The sequence below is a fragment of the Aotus nancymaae genome, unplaced genomic scaffold (genome assembly GCF_030222135.1).
Source record: "Aotus nancymaae isolate 86718 unplaced genomic scaffold, 86718_ANA_hifiasm-v0.15.2.pri h1tg000011l, whole genome shotgun sequence".
Taxonomy (NCBI): domain Eukaryota; kingdom Metazoa; phylum Chordata; class Mammalia; order Primates; family Aotidae; genus Aotus; species Aotus nancymaae.
The window spans coordinates 9,500,533-9,514,209 of NW_026988422.1; the positions used below are offsets into that span (position 1 = coordinate 9,500,533).

The window sequence follows — 13,677 nt, forward strand, 5'->3', positions numbered from 1 at the left end:
AAGATTAAATATGTTGAAAGTATTTTAAATTTTTTAACACCATCCCCTAACCCACCCCTAAAAGTAAAAATATATTTACAGCCTCTTCCACTTACTATTTGAACTAAAAGAAGCATATGCTTTAGTGGTAAATTTCCTCAAGATACAAGTAACAAACTCAATGCATGAGTTTGTTAGTGGGAAAAGGACAGCAAGATTAATTTCAAATCACGTTTAAGAAGAGTACTGTGAGGGCGGCATCCATTTGGAAAAGTCAGTTTTAACAGCTGATATGAGGTCTGCAAAAAGGGCCCCAAGTCCCCCAACAGAGGGCTTATACATTACCCCTATAACAATGAACCTTTGGGGAAATGCCTGCCTTCAGTTATTTTTGAGAGACTTTGAAAAGTGACGTTAGTGAATAAATCACATATTTCTTCATATTGCCTCTATATGAGAGTTTCAAAATATGAATCTTTCTGCTATTATATATGGAAGGTATGGATCTTTGGAACTGTGTAGAACTGTTTTCTGAAAAGTTGTCCCCAAATCCCCTGGTATCACTCCGTCCCTTCGTGCCACCGGGGAGGTATAAAGTCACATTTAACAATACCAAGTAATGTATGTAGCTGTTTCTCATGACGCATTGTGAATTTGACAAAAGAATCTGTAGCTCAGTGCCTGGCACACAATTGACACTTGAGTATGTTGAATATAAGAGCAGAGATTGCAGAAATTGTTGAAGTTATAATGAAGAAAAAAAAAGAAAGGTTACCAAATGTCCATTTTTATCATACTATCTTTGGGGTAAAATAGATATATTGGAAACATTCCACTTTAGTGGATGACGATATCTTATCTACATGCTCTCATATTTGTTTCTTTTTTTAATTTTTAAAGTCATTTATTCCACAATTTTTGTTAAACATTTACTCAGTTTTAGATTGTGTGATTCGCTGTGGGGTGCAAAAGTCATTAAGAAGCATTCCTGATGTAGTGACTAAGTTAAGAAGAGAAGTTCGCTTTTTTTTTTTTTTTTCTGCAATGGGTTTGCCACCAGAACAAAGGGGTCGTGAAAACTATCCCTAAAAGCCAAATTGGGAAAGGAAAAGACTCATATCAACATTGTCGTCATTGGTCACGTAGATTCAGGCAAGTCCACCGCTACTGGCCACCTAATCTACAAATGCAGTGGCATCGACAAAAGATCCATTGAAAAAATGGAGAAGGAGCTTGCTGAGATGGAAAAGGGCTTCTTCAAGTATGCCTGGGTCTTGGATGAACTGAAAGCTGAGCATGAACATAGTATCCCCATTGATAGCTCCTTGTGGAAATTCGAGACCAGCAAGTACTACATGACTATCATTGATGCCCAGGACACAGAGACTTCATCAAAAACATGACTACAGTGACATCTCAGGCTGACTGTGCTGTCCTGATTGTTGCTGCTGGTGTTGGTGAATTTGAAGCTGGTATCTCCAAGAACGGGCAGACCCGAGAGCACACCCTTCTGGCTTACACACTGGGTGTGAAACAACTAATTGTTGGTGTTAACAAAACAGATTCCACTGAGCCACCGTATAGCCAGAAGAGACGTGAGAAAATCATTAAGGAAATCAGTACTTACATTAAGAAAATTGGCTACAACCTTGACACAGTAGCATTTGTGTCAATTTCTGGTTGCAATGGTGACAACATGCTGGAGCCAAGTGCTAACATGCCTTGGTTCAAGGGATGGAAAGTCACCCATAAGGGTGGCAATGCCAGTGGGACCACGCTGCTTGAGGCTCTGGACTGCATCCTGCCACCAGCTAGTCCAACTGACAAGCCCTTGCGCCTTCCTCTCCAGGATGTCTATAAAATTGATGGTATCAGTACTGTTCCTGTTGGCCGAGTGGAGACTGGTGTTCTCAAACCTGGTATGGTGGTCACCTTTGCTCCAGTCAATGTTATAACTGAAGTAAAATCTGTTGAAATGCACCATGAAGCTTTGAGTGAAGCTCTTCTGGGGACAGTGTGGGCTTCAGTGTCAAGAATGTGTCTGTCAAGGATGTTTGTTGTTGCAACGTTGCTGGTGACAGCAAGAATGACCCACCAATGGAAGCAGCCGGTTTCACTGCTCAGGTGATTATCCTGAACCATCCAGGCCAAATCAGCGCTGGCTATGCCCTGTACTGGATTGCCACACAGCTCACATTGCATGCAAGTTTGCCGAGCTGAAGGAAAAGATTGACTGCCGTTCTGGTAAAAAGCTGGAAGATGGCCCTAAATTCTTGAAGTCTGGTGATGCTGCCATCGTTGATATGGTTCCTGGCAAGCCCGTGTGTGTTGAGACCTTCTCAGACTATCCACCTCTGGGTCGCTTTGCTGTTCGTGATATGAGACAGACAATTGCAGTGGGTGTCATCAAAGCAGTGGACAAGAAGGCTGCCGGAGCTGGCAAGGTCACCCAGTCTGCCCAGAAAGCTCAGAAGGCTAAATGAATATTATCCCTAATACCTGCCACCTCAGTCTTAATCAGTGGTGGAGGAAGAACGGTCTCAGAACTGCTTGTTTCAATTGGCCATTTGAGTTTAGTAGTAAAAGACTGGTTAATGATGACAATGCATCGTAAAACCTTCAGAAGGAAAGGAGAATGTTTTGTGGATCACTTTGGTTTTCTGTTTTGAGTGTGGCAGTTTTAACTTATTAGTTGTTAAAATCAGTACTTTTAATGGAAACAACTTGATCAAAAATTTGTCACAGAATTTTGAGACCCATTACAAAAGTTTAATGAGGAAAAAAAAGAAGAAGAAGAAGATAAGGTCATACTGAAATGGAATGGGCCAATGTGATGGATGTCCAGTATGGTGGGTGTCCTTATGAAAAGAGGGCAGACAGGGATGAGGAAAAATGCCACGTGAAGACAGAGGAATAACACAAGGCAACTATAAGCCAAGGAATACCTGAGATCACCAAAAGCTGAGAGAAGCTTAGAACAACAGCTCTTCCCTAGAGCCTTCAGCGGGATCGTGGCCCTGCTGGTACCCTGACTTCGGACTTCTGGCCTCCACAACTGCAAGACGACATATTTGTCTCTTTTTCAAGCCAGAGAGAGGGAGACTCCTACTCTGCTAACAGCTGAGTGCGCTGAAAAGGACTGGGTTATCACTGTATTTAGGGAAGCTGAGACAGCACCATGGAAGGAAAGAACCAGGAAATTGCCAGGGATGGAGAGGGCAACTGTGTCACCCTCAGATGGCTTCCTTCCTTCAATTGAAGCTTGAAGGAAGTTTTAGAGTTTATCAGGCTGTCTTAGTTCATTTGTGTTGCTATAAAGAAATACCCAAGGCTGAGTAATTATAAACAAAGGAATTTTATTTGGTTCATGGTTCTGCAGGCTGTATAAGAAGCATGGTGCCAGCTTCTGCTTCTGGTGAAGGCGTCAGGCCACTTCCACTCATGGCAGAAGGCAAAGGGGGGCTGGCGTGGGCGGAGATCACATGGCAAGAGGGAGGATGCAAGAGAGAGAGGAGGGAGTTGCCAGACTCTTTTTAACAACCAGCTCTCTCAGGTGCTAATAGCAAGAGCTCACTCACCCCTCTTCTCCTAGGAAAGGAGGAATGTGCCCTCCACATTCATGAGGAATGTGCCCCTATGACCCAAACACTTACCAGTAGGCCCCACCTCCAATATTGGGGATCAGATTTCAACATGAGGTTTAGAGGGTTGAATATCCAAACTACAGTACAGGCAGATCAAGTAGGAAAGGCATTGGCCCCTCGAGAGTTTGGAAATTTTAGGGGTCATTACTGGTGGTCACTGATGGCAGGACAGCTCCAGTATTTGGTGGATGAAGGCCACATATGTGAGATGTCCTGCTGGGCTATGATTTAATCTTATACAACAAAGAATCATCCTGCATCCAGCATGATGTTTGAATGTCCCACAAGATATCCATGTAGGTGAAAATGTGGTTATAACTATCTGAACCTAAAACCTAACTCATGTCACATATACACACAAAGCCTACTCTACACAATTTTAATAAAAGCTGCATTTTCCAGAAATATGAATCCCTTATGAATTAAAGGAATATTCTGTTTTGCTATCTTCAGAATGTTGCTGAAAGCAGTTTACCATCTTGGAAAATCACATTGTGACTATATCATTGCTCGTGGTATTTGTGTGCTCAAGGTAATATACCTGAATCAGTCTTGTATCTGTCAATCCCCAGTGATTCTAATCAGACATCTCATTACTTTGTTATATCTTTAAGAATAGTTGTATCAACACATTTAAATAGAGAATAGGGAGGGATAGCATTAGGAGAAATACCTAATGCGTGTGAGCCTCAAAACCTAGATGATGGGTTGATGGGTGCAGCAAACCAACATGGCACATGTATACCTATGTAACAAACCTGCACATTCTGCACATGTATCCCAGAACTTAAAGTATAGTTAAAAGTACAATAAAATAAAAATAAATATAGAGAAATAGATATTTTATTTCATATTACTTGTCTTTTTAAATATTACAGTGAAAGCATTATACTGAGTTATTTTTAATTATGAGTATAGATGGTATATGTTATGCACAACATTTATTTTGATTGTAAAGTGCAGGTTAATGTTATTTAATATATTCCAAGGGGAGCAAGGGTCTGTAAGGATGAGAGCCAGTGAGATAGGCAAAGCAGGGAGGAAGAACCTTTTAGGCAGCACTTCTAAAACTTTAATGTGTACATGAGTCACCAGGGGATCTTGTTCAAATGTGGCTACTGCTTCAGTGTTTCTGGGGTGAGGCCTGACAGTCTGCATTTCCAACAAGCGCCCAGGTGATGCTGATGCTGCTGGTGCCTGGGTCACATTTTGAGTAGCAAAGTTCTAGACAGAGGGGATTGCAGGTGCAAAGGTTTGAAGGTTTGGTAGAGTTTTTCTGGGAAACAACCAGTGACTTGGCATAATCAGAACATAAAATGCAAAGCGTTACATGAGGCTTGATGAGACAGTCAAGGGAGGCAGGGTCAGAGCACACAGGACCTCAATCCTGTGTTTGGGCTTCATTTTGTAGACCATGGAGCACCCTGCAATGATTCTAAGCGGAGTTCTGTAATTTAGATCTCTCTGCCACCATGTGGGATGGCTTTGCCGGACACGGGGAGTCCATTAAAGAAGCTTTTCCAATTATGTTCCCAAGAAGTAATAAGGACCTAAACTGAGGAAGCCACAGTAAGAAAGGAGGGAAAAAGATAAGCTTGTTTTTTTAGAGTTCGATTTCCTGAGTGTTGGAGATTGATTGAGTGATCTGTGAAGAGGAAGGAGGTCAAGGATAACTTGTAAGTTCCTGACTTCCTGCCTTGTGCGCTGGGTGTATAATGATGCCATTGGCCAGCACAGGGAGCACAGAAGGAGATGCAAGCTTGGGAGACAAAGTTTGGGGAGACTGGCTTTCAGACACATGAATTTGAGATCCTGTCTTATGAAAAAACAGAAAGATATCTGTTTGGACTTTGATGTTAAGACTTATTATTAAAAGTGTATTGTGTTCCATGATAATGAGCATCACTCATTTAGGTGTGTTCATTTGCCACACTTCTGTGGATTTCTGAGAGTGGAGGGGAACATGTGCACTCCCCATAGGCTCGATGGCTGACCAGCACAGGCATCAGGGTGAGAAGAAAAGGGGCAGTACTAACTTTCAGGTACATTAAGTATTCCCTTTGGGAGACCGAGGCAGGTGGACCACCTGAAGTCAGAAATTCCAGACTGTCCTGTCCAACGTGGTGAAACTGTGTGTCTACTAGCAGTACAAAAATTAGCTGGGTATGGTGGTGCATGCTTGTAATCCCATACTTGGGTGGCTGGGGCAAGAGAATTGCTTGAACCTGGGAGGCAGAGGCCGAGATTGCGCCACTGCATTCCAACCTGGAAGACAGAGTGAGATTCTGTCTTAAAAAAAAAAAAAAGAAAGAAAAAAAGTACATTAAATGTATAATTGGCGGGGTGTCACAAAGTAGGAGACACAGGTGGAACTAATTTCCTGCTTCCCAGGGTGGTCTGTCTTTCTGTCTCTCTTTGTCTCTTACTTACATAACATACACACCATCTACACTGCTGTCTTTGCTATGCCCCTGGTTCACAGATGTTTGTAGGGTGGTGAGTTTGAGGTGGTCCTGTGAGACCACAGGTCCCAGTTCACGTATTTAACCATGTCACACTCCACCAACACCATGCTGCTAGTCTTCATTGAGTCCTAGGGGCCAGGTCTTTGTCCATAATCTTAAACAACACAGCTCTAGGAAGAAATTTTATAAATAAGGAAATGGAGGCTTTAGAGACCAGATAATTTGCCTCAGGTCACACAGAGAGAAGAAAAGTTGAATCTAGCCTGATCACATTTCTTTTCTCACAGAGGCTACAATTCATTTCCTCTAACCTCTCCCAGTCCTACTGAAGTAAAGCTGTCTCTCAAATGCAGCATGCTGGTTCACACCTCTGCACCTCAGAGTACTTCTGCTTGGAATCCTCCTCTCTGAAATTTAACTGCCAAAGTCCTACCCGGTAATCACCACATCTGTGAAGACGCCTCTAAGCCTCCTGACTTGATGCCCAGTATTTCTCGTCTTGCACATATCACGCTGCACTGTCACCATGTGTTTACAAGTCCCTTTCTCTCTCAAGGCTGTGGGCTCCTGAAGGGCAGGGCTCATGTCTTAGTCCTCTTCCATTGTTGGGTCTGGTCCAATAAAGACTTTTGAAGTGAACTGCTGTGCAGAGTCATTAGTGGGTTCTCTGTCAATTTCATGGATTGTAATAATGCCTGGAAAGTATAAGCCAGTTTTAAAGAAAGTCAATGTTAGCAATGGACAAAAAAGTGGCTTGGAGAATCATAATCTTTTAACACATTATTTACATATACAACTTTTTATTTAAAAAATAGGTTTTACAATAGACTCCCTTCCTCCTCCCTCCTGTCGTCCCTCACCAGTAACATTAAGCTTAATTATTTAATTTTGTGGGAGTCGATATTTAATTTAAAGTCTAATTTTTATTAGGATTTTAATAAATAGCATTTAATAACTGCCAATGACACTTCAGCATATAAGAACACTTAATTCTTAACATTATTAATTTTTAAATAGAATCTAATGGAAACAATTACTCCACGCAGAAGTCTACACCTTGACCAAGTTTGAATTCTAATTCTTATCCTTGGTTCTCTTTGTATTGCTCATGTCTGCTGCTTTCTTTCTCTCTTTTCCTATTATTTCTTGAGTGGGTTTTGTGTGAAAGAAGATGGACTTCCTTCGGGCCTACAATAAAGTGAAGTGACACTGACTTAAGAAAAACAAAATATAATTTTTTTAATATACAAGAAGATATAAAATGTCTACAAATGAGCAGATTTGGGTTTGAACATTAAACTTCATCATTCACATGCTACATTGTACTGTAGTGTGTGTTTAATTTTATCATAAATTTTCAAGTATTTTTAAAACAGGTAAAATGCTGTTTTCTGACCATTGTAATTCAGATAACATTCTGGAATAGGACACACAGACACACACACGCACACACACACACACACACCCATCGACTGCATTAATTAGGATCTTTAGGGAATAGTCACCCAGATAACCTCAAGTAATGTAAGTTTATTGTAAGATCATGTTTCTCAAACTGAGGTGGCCAGATCTCAAGGGATTACATGGCATTAGCCAAAAATTATGGGAACTAACTGAAACAAAAAATATGGCATGTCTCTCTAAATTACCCATTTTAAATGAATGAAACATTTTTAATAAAAAATAATACTGATCTCTTAAATGCACATGGAATCTTGAAGATGAAAACAACATGAGACTGCAGAGAAATGTTGAGCTTGTGATAAGCCTCTTGGGCTATATCCCAGACTGCTAGTAGTATTAAAACCTTCTTTTCTTTCATTTAGTAGAAAAGTAAGAAAAGTGTCGTGTAAGATTCACAGAGAAATAAGGACAATCACAAGAGCTGCACAAGAGTTGATATTGGAGACTGGAGTGCTATTTAAAGAACAGAATTCCCCCAAACATCCAAGATGGTCCCGAGCTACTGAATTATCTTAACATCAACTTAGCAGTAGAGTGCCATTAGGTAACTCTGGCAAGGGTATACATATAATCTGCTTCAACAGTCCTTATTCCCGCCAGCCAACTGCCCTTCCCACCTTTTATTATCCTTTTGTTACAGCTGTCTTTCGGCTTTTGCCCACTTCTAATTTCAGTATACACAATGGCTTTTTGCAGCATCTACAGTTGACTTTCTCTCTGGATATCTTTTGCTTCTGTTCCATCTTCCAAATGCTCAAACCAATTAATGTAATGGTTTACATTTAATGGTAATGCATTAATTTTAAAAATAATAAAAATCACCCAAAGAGGGCATATCATTCCTTCAGTTAATCTCCATCATCCCCATTTTGACACAGATTTTGTGCCGTGCTATTCATAGAGCACCAGCCAGAATACATGTTGTTTGCCTTTGAGTTCACTTCCCACTTTTGGCAAGGTTGGCTGTTGTTCTGTAGCAGGATAACACAGCTGAAGAATTGAGGTATGTCGGCTTAAGGATGATTCACCATGGTCAGTTTCCTCTGCAGAAGACCATGGAAGTGTGTCATGGGCATTCTGACCCTTGCCTTCTTCAAAATAGCCCCCCTGACATATCAGAAACTGATTCCTTTGGAAGGATAAACAAATGGTATAACCAGAAAAGGCTTTGAAGGCTTTGCAATGAACCCCAAATTATAAGTAGTTACACAGAAATTTAAAGAATGGAATCTCTGTTTGGATAGATGTCCTTTGTAATGCAGGTATCCTTTTTTATTTATTTTCCTTTCCTTTTTTTTTTTTTTTAAGTTTTGTATTTCAGTCACAGTGGTTTCAGTTACACATACCTCTTAGTTCGTATTCCACCATTAGTACTGGTACATACAAAGCCTCCTTAGTCCTTTAGTGCTACTGTAACAAAATAACAATGGCTAGGTAATTTATAAAGAACAGAATTTTATTTCTCTCAGTCCTGGAGGCTGGAAGTCCGGGATACAGATGCCAGCAGGTTTGGTGTCTGATAAGAACCTGGTCTCTGTTTCCAAGATGGTGCCTGTTGCTTTGTCCTCTGGAGGGGGTGATGCTGTGTCCTCACATGGTGGAAGGAGTGGGAGGACAAAAGGGTGCTTCCTCCAACCTTGAGGTCTAAAGGGCCTAATGCTAATACCAGCTCTTAGGACGAAGCCCTCATGACTTAACTACCTCTTAAAGGTCATGCTTCTTAATACTGTTGCATTGGGGGCATGAAAACATTTAAGCCCTAGCATCTCCTTTGATTGGTTGATTGATTGGAATCCTTTTCACAATCTCTGATCGGGGTTTTAACCTACTGCTGGAACTTACTATCTCATAATGGCAACAGCTGACTTCATATATTGAACTTGCTAATTCTTAGGTAATTCTTTCATACGTTAAACCAAAAATAACTTTCCCTTAATGTCCGCAGTTCTTTCTTGCAGAACTATAGGGAAAATGTCGATTTCTTCCCTCAACACAATAGCCTTTCAACCCTATAAGATTGGCTATTAATATACCTGAGTCTTCACTTTTCTATGTGAAACACAGTCTGTTCTTTCATCAATTCTTCATATGATGTGGGTTTAAGGCACTTTACTACCTAGTCACTTTCCCTCAGACACACTCTAGTTTGATAATGTCTTTTTAAAAATATACATATCTAAATATTTTTAAATAAATATGTTCTGCCAATGCAGAACATGATGGGTACAACCTTGCCCCTTCCTTCCCTAGTTTTGTTTTTTATAAATGTATCCTAAAATTTGTATCAGTCTTTTTTGGAAATAATATCGCATTTTTGACTCTCATTGAACTTTAAATTTTTTTCAAGTGAACTCCTGTCAATTCAGAGCTTTCCTACCTCATATTTAAGTAGTTGATTCTTTGAACTTAGATGCAGAACTTAACATTTAACCCTATTAAATTGTATATTGTTAATTTCATTCCATCCTTCTCCTTTTCCAAGGTCTTTTCAAATTTGATTCTTTAATATTGTTTATCAGCTTTGCCTCCAACTTTCAGTCATGTAAAACTTGATAGGCAAAGTTTTTATTGGAATTCACACAATTCACTGATTAAAATGTTTACAATTTTAGACTAGAAGACAAAGAATCACTTTTAGTAGTGGCTCTCAAATTTTAGTGTGCAAAATAATTAACTAGGACATTGGCTAAATTTGCAGATCCCTAAGTCCCATTTCTAGAAATTTTGATTTAATAAGTCTGGGATGTGATTCCAGGAATGTGCATTTTTAACTAGCACCACATTTGATTCTGATGCTTTTTGTCCTTGGCCACGCCTTTAGAAATATCTTCAAAATTTTCCTTTTGGTCTAAATTGACATTAACATGTTCATTAATTGTAGTAATAGGGTACTGTGTCTTCTTAGCACAGTGTTGGATGCATGATTAATACTGAATGAATGACTGGACAGAAGAAAGAATGAAGGGTGGAAGCAGTGCTCAGCTAATAATTCAGCTATATTTCTTCATTTTAGTCACAAAGCCAATATGATCAGCTTTTTAGTGCTTTGTTGTAATTGAATTATATTATGTCTTTGATGTTCCCCACTGGGGGAAAAAAAGAGATGTATTTTGTGTGACCTTTTCTTAATGAACATATGTTGTCTCTTAGTGATCATTGCTTTCCTTTCTAAGTGCTCACAAATCATGTGTTTAATTCTGCTGTCTAGAATTTCATAGAGAATTAAAAGGTGTGTCATATTTAAACCTGGAAATCTCCCTTTATGAGTTCTTGCTTTACTTTTAAGAAATTAGGGCACAGGTATAGTGCTTTACTTACTTACGATGCTTTAGGCCATGTTAGTTCTCTTTCATGTCTTAATATGTTTGCAGATAAATAAGAACGCAAGTACTGGACACTTTGACAAAAAAAAAAATTTCTTACTTTTTCCTAGAATTTATACTTATAAAAACTTTCAAAATCTACAGAAAGACTCAAAGAATATTACAATGTTCTTAATCTAGGGCAACAATTGTTTTTGCTATATTTGTTTTTTTTATATCTAGTAAGATATATAGCTAGCTAGATTTTCCCTTCCCCTGCCTCCTGAACCAGTCATTTAGTCTCCTTTAGTCGAGAACAATTTCTCTGCACTGCTTTCTGCTTTTCAGGATGGATGCCTGAATTCTCTGATTATACTTCTTGGTTTTGTCTGTCTGTTTAGTTTAGTTTTGGCTTTTGAACCATGTGAAGTTTTACATGTTCAAAAAATAAAATTAAAGAGGATTAAAAAGTAAATTTTAAATTTTGCTCCCAAAGGGGAACTGGGCTGGTATATCACAGTGTTCATCACCAATTTTAGGGAAACCAGAGAAGGCTGATCCAAAGTGCAGAAGAGAAGGAAGGAAGGCTGGGTGGAAGAAGACTAGACCACTCTGAAGGTTCAGGAAAATTCAGCAAGATCATCGGGGATTTCTCCAGATAAAAAGCAGCTATCAGATCAGTCCCCTGCCCCCAGCAAGAGGCCTGCCCGAGTAATCCCGCTGGCTCTATTATCAGCTGGGAGCAGCCAGAGCAAGGCACCGCCCCTGTGGTGCAATGCAGCCATGGATTTCAGATCTCAGCCGGGGGTCTGTGGGAGGTGACTCAGAGCTGTCAAGGCAGGGTCCAGCCCCTTTCAGGGGGTGGCTGTCTTTTGATTGATTGCAGGGGTATCAAGGACCCCTCTGTAGCCCCAACTCAGGAAAGTTGTGGTGGGTCCCCACTGAGGCTCTGTGAAGACTTCATCACAGCTCGACCTCTTGCTCTGCTCTGCTCAGTCCTGCTTCCTTCCCTTAGCTGCCCCTGTGGCTGATTTTAAGTGCACCCTCTGATAAGCCGCTTGCGTGCCCATCTGCCAGCATTGCTCCAAGCTCTTATTACCCTGTTAACACCTATGTAATCCTCACAACGATGAGGTGGGTGCTGTTAGCATCTTCATTTTATGCATAAGGAAACTAAGGAACAGAAACTGGCTAAGTGGCTGCCCAAAGGTATTCATGCCCCTGGGAGTAGCAAAGCCTTGCCTCAAACATAGGCATGCTGACTCCCTGCCGCCCCCTTATCTGCCACTCACTGCTCTTCTCCGTGACACAGAGATTGCTGTTAGCATACCCAGTATCGTAGTCCTATTATATTTTCCAGATGCTTTCCTAAGCAAAAACGTAGAAAAACTTCCCGGAGATTTAGCGCAGGAGGAGATCTGCCTTGATTGTGTGAAGGCAGTTCCAAACTCTATTCATCCGCAGGGCTTTAGCTCCAACCTGGAGAACTAGCTTCACCACCTAAGCTGCATTCCCCAGCACTCAGTTTTTCTCTGGCAACGTGATACACCTGCCACTACCATTCTGCAAAAGGAAGGAGTATGTACAGCACAAATAACAAAATGGGAAATAAATACTCTCCTCTTCCCTAAGACAAGAGCTAGTTCTTGCTTCCTGACCTATTTGAGTGCACATTCAGGGCTTGCATAACGCAGCTAAACTAGCCTATTTAGCATTTATGCATCTGCTCTGTGTTCCACAAGCTCTTTAAGATGTGACATTTAAAAATCTTCATAACGCAAGGTCACAATAGCCATTTCTATAGGGAGACTGAGGAATTATCAAGACTACGGTTGGAATTTAGGGTGGGGAAGTCCTTCCACTCCGATGAGCTTCTCAGCCGTTGGAAGGCTGGCCAGTTGTTCTGGTTTTCCTTGGGGCTGATAGGTTTCCTGGGATGTGGGACTTCTCTGAAACTAGGAGAGTCACAGGTAAAGTGTGACAATTGGTCACCCTACAATGGACTTTATGGCCCACATTGCTGTGTTACAGAAATGCCTGCCCCTCTACTGTAACAACTTTGTATTATTTCAAAAAAAAAAATGCTGATTTTTTTTTTTAATTAATCTAGGAAATTCCCTATAGAAGCTATGGAGACAAACAAAGGAAAAACTAAAAACCACTCAGTAGCTCATTATGCAGAGGTCACTGTTTAAACCTTTCAACATCTTCTGGGGTTTTTTTTTTTTTTTTTTTTTTGCATGTGTGTGTGTGTACACATATATTTTACACATCTAAAACTGTGCAGTAAGAACAATTCTGTATGCTGATTTTCACTTAGTGTAAGCATTTTCCCATATCAGTAAGTATTTTTTGAAAACGCCATTGCTATTGATTGAATAATTGCCATTGAGGTTGTACTATATTTAACCATTCTCTTACTGTTCAGCATTTAAACTAAGTTTTGCTGTTAAAGATAATTTTGCTGTGAACATCTTTGGGTTTCTAATGGTTTCTTTTGGAGTGGTTTCTAGGACCTCACTGGATGAAAAGTTATGGGCTTAGTTAAAGCTACTGAATCCTATTTCTAAGATGCTTCTGGAAAAGGCTGTAAGTCAGCAGTGTTTAATGCTCACTCCACTGAACTCCTGCCAGCACTGAGAATTTTTTCAATCTTCACTAATATTATGGGTTTTTAAAAAATGTTATCCGAGACAAGCTTCACTTCTTTGTTTACTAAAGAAGTCCAAACCTCTTTCATATCTTTCTCATTTGAATTTTCCTGAAATTGTTTATGCATATATTTTTCCAGATTATTTATTGAGTTTTAATGTCTTGCTTCTC

General features: G+C 40.1%; 1 pseudogene; it reads left to right on the top strand.

The window, feature by feature from the left end:
- Positions 1–26: 26 nt before the first annotated feature.
- LOC135274213 (elongation factor 1-alpha 1-like) lies at positions 27–4,462 on the top strand (annotated as a pseudogene).
- Positions 4,463–13,677: the final 9,215 nt, after the last annotated feature.